Source organism: Triticum urartu, chromosome 6A (genome assembly GCF_056163025.1).
Source record: "Triticum urartu cultivar PI428250 chromosome 6A, HENAU_Tu73, whole genome shotgun sequence".
Taxonomy (NCBI): Eukaryota; Viridiplantae; Streptophyta; class Magnoliopsida; order Poales; family Poaceae; genus Triticum; species Triticum urartu.
This window is the reverse complement of record NC_141878.1, coordinates 156,621,668-156,633,568: the sequence shown is the minus strand read 5'-3', so window position 1 is coordinate 156,633,568 and position 11,901 is coordinate 156,621,668. Positions and strand designations below refer to the sequence as shown.

General features: G+C 43.2%; 1 long non-coding RNA gene across 2 annotated transcripts; it reads right to left on the bottom strand.

Moving 5' to 3' along the window:
- Positions 1-277: 277 nt before the first annotated feature.
- Positions 278-3,664, bottom strand: LOC125514868 (uncharacterized). 2 transcript variants are annotated; one of them, XR_015607723.1, is made up of 8 exons: positions 3,157-3,664; positions 2,996-3,064; positions 2,866-2,917; positions 1,600-1,782; positions 1,479-1,515; positions 1,321-1,394; positions 805-866; positions 278-580 (listed from the first exon to the last, which is right to left on the bottom strand). It is a non-coding gene; the product is annotated as an uncharacterized LOC125514868 (long non-coding RNA). The 2 variants fall into 2 exon arrangements; XR_007286644.2 differs by having other exon boundaries at positions 1,600-1,785; positions 3,157-3,661.
- Positions 3,665-11,901: the final 8,237 nt, after the last annotated feature.

Genomic DNA, 11,901 nt, shown 5'->3' with positions numbered 1-11,901 from the left:
CGCATAATGCAACGCTTATATTGGCGTTGGTAAAAGGGACCGTTGCAAGACTACAACAGATAAAATGGACTTTTACGACACTATTATATGTTTGTGCTTAATGTACAGAAATCAAAATCCCATTGCTTGGCAACAAAGAATTTCCAACGCTTAAAGTGTTGGTTCATATATAATGTGCATATTATTATTGTTATATATTACTAGCAATTAAATTAATGCTCCACATAATGGTAATAATTATATATTTGAAATGAAGGAAAACAAGATAATATACTCGTAGAGGAAGAAATCATATATTAGATAGAACTGTTGGATTACAATAGTGGATATTACAGGAGGAACATCATCCAAATGTGATGCATAATCTGACTATTTTCTTGACAACAAAACTTACATTGAAAGCATCAATCAACTTCCCTACAACTTAACTAAAAATCAACAAGGAACAACATCCAATAGGCGCCATCCCTACAACTTAACTAAAACTGAAAGCATCCATCATCATCATGAATCTGAACATGAACATCATCATTGCAGTACACTTTCCACACACCATATAGTCATCCATTTTCTTTTGAATCTACAAAAAATATAACAAAATGAGTTGTTAATACACAAAGATTGCCATGATGCAAGTAGTAATAGAGGCAAGATATTAGCTTTTTATGCATTACCGAGAGTGTTGCGGTTTTTTCAACTACGTACCCAATTTTCAGTTTTGACAAGTGCCATATCGACATGCACTACGCAGAATCCATTTCTAATTTCAGCACCATCAAGTTTAAATTTAGGATCACAACTTACAATTGTACCAAGAGCTACGTCCCAGTTATGATTTTTCAGGCTGTTCAAGAATACTTTAGTTCCTGCATGTTAGAGAAAATCAAAGTTACCATTGGCAGAATCATCCTCATCACCCATGACAAGACAAACAAAATAGGGGAACATATGAAATGAATTTGAGCAGTCTTACAAGTAGTTCACTAGCACCCAACCAACTCAGCGAACCACTTTGAGCTCTCTTACTGGCTGCATTAGCAGCTTTTTTGTTTTGTTTTGGTCTGGACAACACTCTTATAGCAAAGAAGAGGTAATAAACAAATAAACAAGCTAGCACTATAGTTTGAGCAAAATTTGTATCTGATTACGAAAAGATACTAGCTTGTTCGCAGCAGAAGTTTTTTCTCCCACACGTACACTGACATTTTCAAGCAAAGTATCTTTGTTCTGAACAACATTCTAATAGTAACACGACCAGTAGATACATAAACATCGGAGCGATATATTTTGAACATATTGTATATGGTAATGGAAATATACCTTGTGTGCAGCAACATTTATTTTCTCTTGCCATGTACTGAAATTCTGATCAAAAGTTTCTTGGTTCTGGACAACTTCACAAAGCAACACGTAAACACACATAAATATGTGAGCACTATAGTTTGATCGTAATTTCGTATATCAGACTATGGATATACCTTGTGTGCAGCAGAACCTTTTTCTAGTTGCCGTGCACTGCCACACCATTATGAACCATGAATTATATGTTACTATGATGAATAATCATATATTGCAATCAACAGGAATGAGCAAACTTACCATCTTCATTTTAATCTGCATCAGTATCATCACAATCTGTGAAGCCTTCTTTATCATTAGTAGTTATTTCTTAGACATCAGATGACTCGACATCTTTTTCAGCATAATTATGATGTTCGATTGGTTCTTCTGCCATATAGTCCTCATTGGATTCAACAACGTTAATTCTTGTCTCAGACACATCTGCTGCAACATGACAATGACCAAAAGTTTAAATAAATTGTGTAAAGTACAATGTAGGTTGTCTTAGAAACTAAAAAATATATAACACAGTCTAAAAAACTATAATTCCCAAGCAACAATTTAGTAAATTTTGTTATTCTTACCGTGCATTTTGTTTATTATTCACAGTGTCACAAGAATGCAACTCTACTACAAAGCTATAGTAATTCTCAACTTTAGTCCTAAATGGTTTTTTTTCCTAGTGTTTTTTGCTGAATTTTGTTTGCTGCTCCCAGTAGGTACTAAAGTACTTTATTTGGTATGTGTGCAGTGTATTCTACCACAAAGTTTTTAGTAATTGTGAACCCTAGCATGGGAGCTTGTTTGCTGCACCCAGTTTTTTTAGTAAATGCATCTTCTGTATAATTTGTTAGTGTACAAAGATATGTAATTGTGCTGCAAAGTGTAATACGTTTTGAACCATTAGGCTCATAGTTGTTCTGTTGCTCCTTAAACTAATGTTGTTTTGTCCACAGTGCATCTACTGTATGATTTATTGTGTAACAAGGACTGTAATTCTACTGCATAGTTATAGTAAATTTGAACCAGAGCATCCAAGTGTGTTTTGCTGCTCCCATTCTGATACTAAAGTACTAATAATAGTGACATTTTGATTCATATTTACAGCGTGCTTTTACTATGATTCATCGTTATTTGGCCAGAGTAATTGGTGGTGGTCTCAATTTACAATGGCATTGATATAATCTGATAAGTGTTTCATGTTTCTTCTTTTTCTATCATTAGACTGTGAAGCAACTCAATGGAGAAACACTAGCGGGGCCGGTAGATAAAATTGACATCGACATACTGATGACAAGTACAAACAGGGACAAATGGTCAGGCACCAAGTGGCCAGAAATTCTGATTGAAAAGGTTTTCAGTCGACTGACAGTGAAAACTTTTGCAATGAGTAAACTGAACAATGAATCAACTTCAGATTAAACTAGAACCGTGATCTGATCTGGTGGGTGAAGAAAAAAAAGCTGAGAACCAATACGGAGGGCATGAATTGCAGCAATGAGGGATAGGGAGTAGGGCACTTACTAGATGAACACGCAGGATTGTTACCACCACGTACCAGCCGAATCTGGACAATCTACCACCACGTACCAGGGCACTTACTAGATGAACACCATGAATTGTAGCAATGAGGGATAGGGAGTGGGGCACTTACTAGATGAACACGCAGGATTGTTACCAACACGTACCAGCCGGATCTGAACAATCTACCAGCCGGATTTGCCTTGCAAGAGAGACGTGAATTGATTAAGAGCACAGATCGGTGGAATAGGGAGCAAGAGAGGATAGTTGTGAGGGAGTAGGTCGGCAACTAACCTTGCTCAGCTTGTGGTGATGCCTCCGCCACCGGCCTCCGGACGTGCGATGGATCCTGCGCGAGACGAGGAAGGGAACCGTGCACTGATATGGGGGGAGGTTTCCGATTTTATTTGCGTAGTTACCTCATCGCAATCTGTTTGACCGATGTTAGTCTCCGTCCTGGATGCCTATGAGATGTGGGGCCATGGTAATGAAGCACGCGTACTTAAATTTTTCTTTGGCAGATTAGTCGCTATTGGCGGGAGAGAACGGAGAGAAAGGAAAAAAATGGAGCGAAACCAAAAAGAAATACGAGCGAGACTAATAATTTGGAGTGAAACAAATTATATTTTTTTTGAGGAAATTATTATATATTTTGTTATTATTATCATCTGGCCCATGACAGGCACGTGTACATATATTTGCGCTAAACAGAATATGCTTCTTCTATGTTTGTACAATTTTAGTGCAACTTGTGTGGAAGTAAAAAATGAATTCTATTGCTCAAACAATAGAAAAAATTAATCCAAAACACAACAAATTTCTTAGCTTCCATGTTCTAACCTACTCCTTCTGTTCCTAAATACTTCCTCCGTCCCATAATATAAGAACGTTTTTGACATTAGTGTAGTGTCAAAAACGTCTCCGTCTCATAATATAAGAACGTTTTTGACACTGGTGTAGTGTCAAAAACATTCTTATATTATGGGACGGACGAAGTACATGTCTTTTTAGAGATTCTCTTTTTTCTTGGTAGTTTTCGCTCCTAGAGATTGTAATAAAGTGGTGGACGCCCTAGCGGCATTTGGGATGAAGATGGTCACCGAACCCCAAGCCGTATGGCCGGGCGGTGCTCCTACCTTTGCCTAGGACTTGGTTGCCGATGACATTGTTCGGCAAACTGTTTAATGGAAGAGCTTTTCCATGTCAAAAAAACAAAGAACTTATATTTAGGAACGGAGGGAGTGCATATGAGGTCAAAGAGCATCTCCAACTAGATCCCTAAACCACTCGCATCCGTCCGGACCAAGCGGTCCGGACACATTTTGCCATCCAACACAGTACCCCATCAGTTTATGGAGGAGCCCTCCCCATGCAACTGCGGAGTCTAGATCGGGTGTCGCATGAAGGTGGAGCCGTCCTCGTCGTCGCACAACCATTATGCCTGGATCGACCTACCGGCATTGCCACAATGCCACAACTGGCGCGGGAAGTCCGTCAAGGAGGAGGTGCCGCTGGCGATTGCAAAGCCGCACGTCGCCTCCTCCGTTACCTCAGTGGCCGCAGCGGAGCCGACTCCTCATCGCGGGCCATTGCATCGGCCGAGCAGAGGGCGACCAGGCAGGCAACATGATCGGAATAGCGCAACGCGGCGGGCCGCTCAGTGTTTGCCAATTTCGACGAGGCATAGGCTTGGGTCCGCAAGGACCTAAACCTGGCAGAGGCTATGATCCGTGACTGCTCCTTCACCAACACGGAGAAGGTCGAGGGGTGCCGCCGCCTGGATAGGTTGCTCGCTAGGATCAGCAAAGAGTGGTCGCTAAATGACACACGTTCGCTACCGCCCGAGAGCACGTTGGTCGGGGCCCGCATTGGCCGTGGAGGCCCTCCGCGCGGTGCAGGAGGAAGCAGAGCGACTCCTCTGCAAGCGCCAGGCGGCAGCCGGGCAGGGCTGTCGCACCCTAGCGCCCTTTTGCCGCTCAAAGGACTACACGGACGGCGACGGTAGTACGGCCGGTCAAGGCAACCATACATACAGGTCACTGCCCGCTACAAGTTAACTTAGTGTTTTTTTAGTTTTTAGTAAAACGGATGAAATATCCTAAGTTTTATGTAAACTACGAATGAACTTTAATGAATTGCGTCGTGTTTGGTGAAATTCGTCCAATTCGTTCTAATTTGTTTTCGAAATGGGTGTGAATATGGTTGTATGGCCAGCTACCGCATCACTGTTTGTGGACCAGATCAGTCTACGGATAAAGAGTGTATCCATTTTGGGGGTCAGCGCTAATGTGGACCCTCAAAACATCGCAAACGTCCAGATCAACGTACATGTCCTGACATAGTTTGCCATCCAGCATGGTATCCCATTGGTCCACGGAGCACTCAGGTAGTCCGAAATCTCGCAAACCAGATGCAAACAAATGGGTACCTTTGCGGGCGCCCGGACCGCCGCCACATACGCATGGACAATCCGAAACCGCCCAAAAACATCTCCCGCGTCGGCCCCTTTTCTGCGCAAACGCACATCCGCTCTGCACGCTACATCCATGCGGGCCCAGAGCGGACACGGGTTGTCATTGGGACAGGCATTGAAGCGGCGGGCTGGATGAGAGCGCTGTCCGTGCCGCATGCGGACTATACGCGTGTGACATTTGTCAGAGAGATGTGACTAGACGTGATGGACTGGGTCGTCGACCAGTCGAAGATCACACCGAAGATGAGAAAGCATCGTCTCCACCGCCTCAACAAGATGCTGAAGTACGGCAAGAAGTGGTCTCCATGCGAGATCACCGTGCTGCCGCCTGTCTCTCCCTGCGCCCACGTCCCTGGTGGCCGCGGCCGAGCAAGTGAACAGGATCATCCGTGAGCTCCAGGCGGCGGTCGGGAATCCTTACCATGACTCCGCTCTCTTCTGCCGCTGGAAGCCCGACTCCGACGACAACGACGGAGGTGCCACCGGCCAGGCGTATGAGATCACCATCAAGTATAGGGGAGGTTAAGTTTTTTTATAAGTTTTAATTGTCTGGGCAATATATAGTCCGGCTGTATGGAACGAATATTTAAGTTTCAATAAAAATTGTTCATTTTATTTTAATTTGCATCATCTTTTTTGTTAAATTCCATTCAAAATGTGACCAGACGTTTGCGATATGCTTTGGAAATCATGCTAGGATCGACTCACGGTGTGGATCAACGATGAACTGAATTCAACTCACGCGAATCAGAGTGGCAAAGAACAGAGACGTGCACAACACAAGAAAGATTATTTGCGACGTGCTGAACAGGGTATTTGCCGTGCTAACTGAAGAAAAGCACAATTAACTGAAGAAACGCTACAGCTAACTGAAGAAAAGCTGCAGCTACATTATTCTGGTGCAAAGAGATTAACACTAACACTCTATTGTTGTTCCCCTCCAAGTTAGAGATGCCCTCATGATATATTGGCAAGGAGACAACCAACACCAATGTATTGATCGATTTCATGGAACCAGCCAATTTAACACTTCTATGATGATTATGAGATATGCAACAACCCGGATGTAGGTACATATGAACATGTGTAAGAATGTTTTTTCTTTGACAGTAACATGTGTAAGAATGTTTAGGAAACAGCACAACCAACACCAACGTATTTGAGATCAAGTATGGACACTTTAGGGCAGTCACACCTACAAATCTTCTTGTCCAAATTATAAAGTACATGGACATAAAATAAAAAATAACAGTAATGAATTCATCACTTCAACTAGGCTCCACATTTTCAGATCGGTGACTTTCTTTATCCATCAAACCTGCATGCAGAAGCACTAGAGTAGTAAGTTTCATGTCCAAGATGACATAGGTTGTGGCAATGATACTAAGAATGTAAATAACAGAATCACATTGGAAGCTGACCTTTATTGTGGTATTGTGTCCAGCGTCACAGTCTCACTGAATGAAAGTAAATTTGTGAACACATAATACATCTAGGTAAAATTTGTGAACACATAGTACATCACAAGCAGTAAACAGTATAACTACCCTTCACCTCTTGTACGACAGCAGCTAGCATGTTCAAATAGTCAAATTCAATTGCTGATCGACTGAATTTCCATCATGATACAACACCAGCAGCAGCTGCCAAAGTTCAGCTATTCCCAAACACCTGGAACCATGTTGTACAAATTTGAATCCTTTGATCTAACATTTCACTAAAAGCAAAAATATTCTGAACATACGACATACGAAATATACACAAAAAGTCAAGGATTTCCTTTTTCTTTCTTGGTTGACTGAAACCGGCAACGAACTGAGCTGAGCTGAACACAACAAACACTCGAGCAAAAATAAAACAAAAGCATTGATCTTCAAGGAAACAGAGAGGCATTCACATGTTAAGGGAAACAAATGGAAGTTAACAAGAAGTTTAATCAAGGTGCATTATTTTCCACTTGTGTTTCAGAAAATACTCTGAAGTAGATATAATCTTCTTGTCAACAAATGACATGAGTGTATGTACTCCAACAAATTGGAGATAGGTCCAAGTATTACTCTTAACATATGAAAATATAGAGGTTCATGCCATCGTCTCTCATCTTGTCCTTCTTATGCAAATTTGGATAGAAAAACCGACACTAGATTCAGAGTACTACTCGATATAGATTCCTAAAGTCGTCGTTAAGTTTAGAAGGCATCTGTTATATTTTTTGAAGACTCTTGTGTAAATTAAAACATATATTTTCCTATTATGTTACAGAATAGGGTCCTTGTTCTGATATGCTCACTTGTGTTGACTTACTCCCATATATACATGTACTCTATACTAAAACTAGAACTTAAATGTTATTAGTTTCGCAATGCATATGACAGTGTGGGGTCGCATTAGAAATAGAAGGGGGGAGGAATACATTCCCTGAATGTTAACTCACATTAGAAATAGAAAATAATTGTTAGTTTCAGAGATGAATGTTTACTCAGTGCAATGCTTGCACTACATTTTCTGAATATTTCAAACATTCCTGGTACAAACTGAATTCAGATATGAATGTTTACTTAGTGCAACGTTTAAACTATATTCCTGTACAAATTTTGTTCAAGCCCTGACCAACCGAACAACAATGAAGTTGACAGGGATTAAGAGGGATATGGGTCAAACCCCAACAGAGATTAGAGTGATAAACAGAGGTTTCACACAAACCCCATGGTGATTAATTCCCTGTTGGGAACAAATCCCAAACAACTGAACATAGCCCTGATGGTAGAGTACATCTCTGAAACTATAATAACCCCGAAGCTCCTCTCTCAAATGATTTAATCACAAACAAAGGGGAATGGATCCATCTCTCCAATCTGACGATCCATCCCCTTCATCATCTACCAAATCCCCCTACATCCCACGGCCATGTCTCGAGGTGCCCACAAGTAGGTGACTGGATGAGAGGAGATGGGAATAAGGGAGGAAGAGGGTTACCGCGGAGGTTAGTCTCGCCGTCGTACACGGTGAAGGAGAAGATGGGTAGCCGAAGGAGTAGAGCGCCGCCAGCGGGCAGGCTGGAGGGGCGGGCAGAGGAGTAGGGGATGCTAGCAGACGACTTGCAGCCTTCCTACCGCGGCCTTGCTGCTTCTCCCTTCTTCGCTGCACGCAAAGCCGCCGCTCCCCTGTCCGTCTCCGCCTTCCCGCCGCTACCCGGGTCGTCGCCGCCTTCCAGCCTTCCTGCTCAGCGAGAGGAGATTGGATGAGCGATTTGTGTCGTAGTAGACCTAGATCGATCCGGACTTGAAGGAGAATATCAATCTGGATCAGAGAATAAAAGTGGTGGACTTCGCACAATTTGGTTTTGCTCGGACGGTCAGCACAGATTTTCGCATCATAACTATATCTATATCTATATCTATACCTACTAATAAAGCAAAGTACGTTTCACCAATTTTTTCATCCATTCATCATTGAAAATATATTTTTTTATATCCAAGGTGGTACTAAATTTTTGTGGTCCACCTGCTAAAAATGAAAACAAAAAAGTTTTGTCTAGAATTTCGTACGTGGGCTGCACGCGCTAAGGCCCAGAAAAGCCCCACATTTTTATATCCTGCACATGCTGCTGGGGAACCTTATTTGTCGCACAGAGCCACATATAGTTGGAGCTTCCCATCTGTCACCCAATGTTGGGCCGGCCCATTTCCTTTTTTCTGTGTTTTTTTTCTATTTTTCAAATTTCCCTTCCAAGATATATTTTCCTTTCTCATAAATTTCGTTTCTTGTAATAATTTTCGTTAAATCTTAGAATTTCCAAAAAAATTCAAATTTTCAAAATTATTTGGAACTTTAAATTTATATTTTGGTTAAAAATTTTCTCGAAATTAAAAAAATGTTCGCATTTTAAAAAAATCCAATTTTTTCAAGACTTACGAAATAAATTTCATTTTAAAATTAATAGTAATTCTAAAAATACTTTTTTGAAATGTTTACAATTTCAAAATAATGTTCGTGATAAAAAACACATTTTTCAAAATGTTTTTGAAAGTTCAAAACAAGTTTCCATTTAAAAAATGTTTCACAAATTCGAAAAATATCCGTTTCTCCACCTTAAAAATGGTCTTTTTTTCAAAAAATATTTTGTGAATTTTTAAAAAATCTTCCTATTTCAAGTTTTTTTGCCTTTTCCAGAAATTAACGCTTTTTCCAAAAAAATGCTGATATGTTTTTAAAGAAATCGGGAGGTCACCATAACCTCGATAAGGAGGTGGACGTGAAGGGAAAAAAAGGCACGAGTCGGGTAGTGGCCGTCACTCGGACCAACCCCACTACTATAAACATCTCGTGGACCAAACATGACCCACGAGAACACCACAACTCTCCGCTCTGTCGCGCCACTGTTGTGGAGAACGTTTTGATGGACACATCAATTATCTCTCCCGATGCTTCTCGCAAAAAAACTCTCCCGTTGCAACGCACGGGCATATGTGTACGGGCATATCCCTAAAAGAAAGATTTCTGTGCCACATTCATTATGTGTACGGGCGTGTCTAATTAATTTCTTTTTGTGCTGAATTAATTTTTATTTTTAATAATGTATATTTGGAGTATTATAATAGATACAATTTGCAACAAATACCGCGCAACATACAAGATCTGTTGCACCATGAACAGGGCCACGAGCTGCAAGTCTGCAACGCATATCCTACACCGCTTATATGCGTATCTACTATGAATTTTGCAACGAATAATCAAAACGATGTAGAATATGTGTTGCTTTATAGGAGGTATCCTTGTAGTGTCCGGCCCATGGCTAATAGGCCGGACGCCCGAGGACCCCTTAGTCCAGGACTCCCTCATCCCCCACTTCCCCGCAATAACTGCGCACGTACGCGCGCAATAACTGCCACGAGAATGGCAACCGACTCGCAGACGCCGCAATAAATCCGCGCACGTGGGTCGTAGGCGTGCGGCCACGGGCCCCTGTGCATCCCCCTGTCCTATCGCGTGCGTGGCCTATCAGGCCCCTTCGGCTCTCGGACGCCACATGGCACCCGCGCCAGGCCTGAAAGATTGTCTCCAAGATTCGGTGGACTCCTCGGTTTCCCACCACTATCAAGACGACGCGATCCGGCTTTCGGAAGCCGGCACACAGAGGGTGTTGCCGGACCCGACGGCCTCAAGATTCACCTCCTTCAAAGGGGAAACTGCGAAGGCCCTTCCATCCAAACACGGTGGACCTTCGCAGCTTCAAGGACTACTGTCGGGGGGATGGACCCCAGGCAGGCAATGGTACCCCGATCCTTTGGAAAAACAACGGGGCCGGCATCGCCGATCAAGACGGCTCGCGCTCGGCCGGGTCGCTCGACCCGACCAAGCCCCCTCATCCCGGCCAAGCCCCCTCATCCTGGCTTAATCCTCAAGACTTCTCCAACAAGCCAGCCCAAGGCGGCCGAGCCGGCGAACCAAGACTTATCCAACAAGCCAACTCCCCCTTGGCGTGCACTCCAACCTGGCCAAGGGTCAGCAGTCGTCCCATCCCAGCCGTACGATGGGACGAGTCACCACCAACTGATGACCGAAGCCAAGTGCCCCGCCCATGCCTTTGGTCAGCCGGATGAGGCAACAGTGTCCCCCACCTACCCGCTGGCCAGGCTCGGTGTGGCAACAGTGCACCCGTCATCAGCCATGACGCTAGCAAGCGGCGACCTGACAGAGCACCACTACAGCCGACTCAACTCAGCCACGCCCTGACGATCGACAAGACGACCAACATTGCCCCCGTACCCGATGGGTCCCGTGCCCGGGGAACCTGGCGGGTCCCAGCACCGAGTTCCCAGACGCTGACAACCTGGCCCCATGACCTTGTAACATTACCATTGTACCCCTGTGGGGTTGACCTATAAAACCCCCAGGAGCCCTCATGCATATGGGCCACACACACCTAGCTAGCTACACCTAATAAGGAGGGACTACCTAAGCCTTGGCCAGCCTCCCTTCTTCCTTAATACAGCTCTAGGAGCAACCCTGTACTACAACATATAAACCACACTCGGCAGGACTAGGGGTATTATCTCTCCGGAGAGCCCCGAACCTGGGTATGTCTTGCGTCCCGCACTCGCTCATGCCGACCTCGCCTCTGGATCCCACAAGTGCCCTCGAGCCTCCTCCTCTCTTTAGCCATCCCATGGCTTCTTCTGTGCACCCACCACGACAAGTAGCTAGATGGCATCTTCTCTCTCTTTGATCTTCAATACAGTGTTCTCCTTGATGTTCTTGGAGATCTATTCGATGTAATGACTTTTTGCAGTGTGTTTGTTGGGATCTGATGAATTGTGAGTTTGTGATCAGATCTATCCATGAATATTATTTGAGTTTTCTCTGAACTATTTTATGCATGATTACTATAGCTTCATATTTCTCTCCTATCTATTGATTCAGTTTGGCCAACTAGATTGATTTTTCTTGCAATGGGAGAGGTTCTTTGTAATGGGTTCAATCTTGCGGTGCTCAATCCCAATGATAGAAGGGGACATGATACATATGTATCATTGCTATTAAGGGTAAAAATATGGAGTTTATTC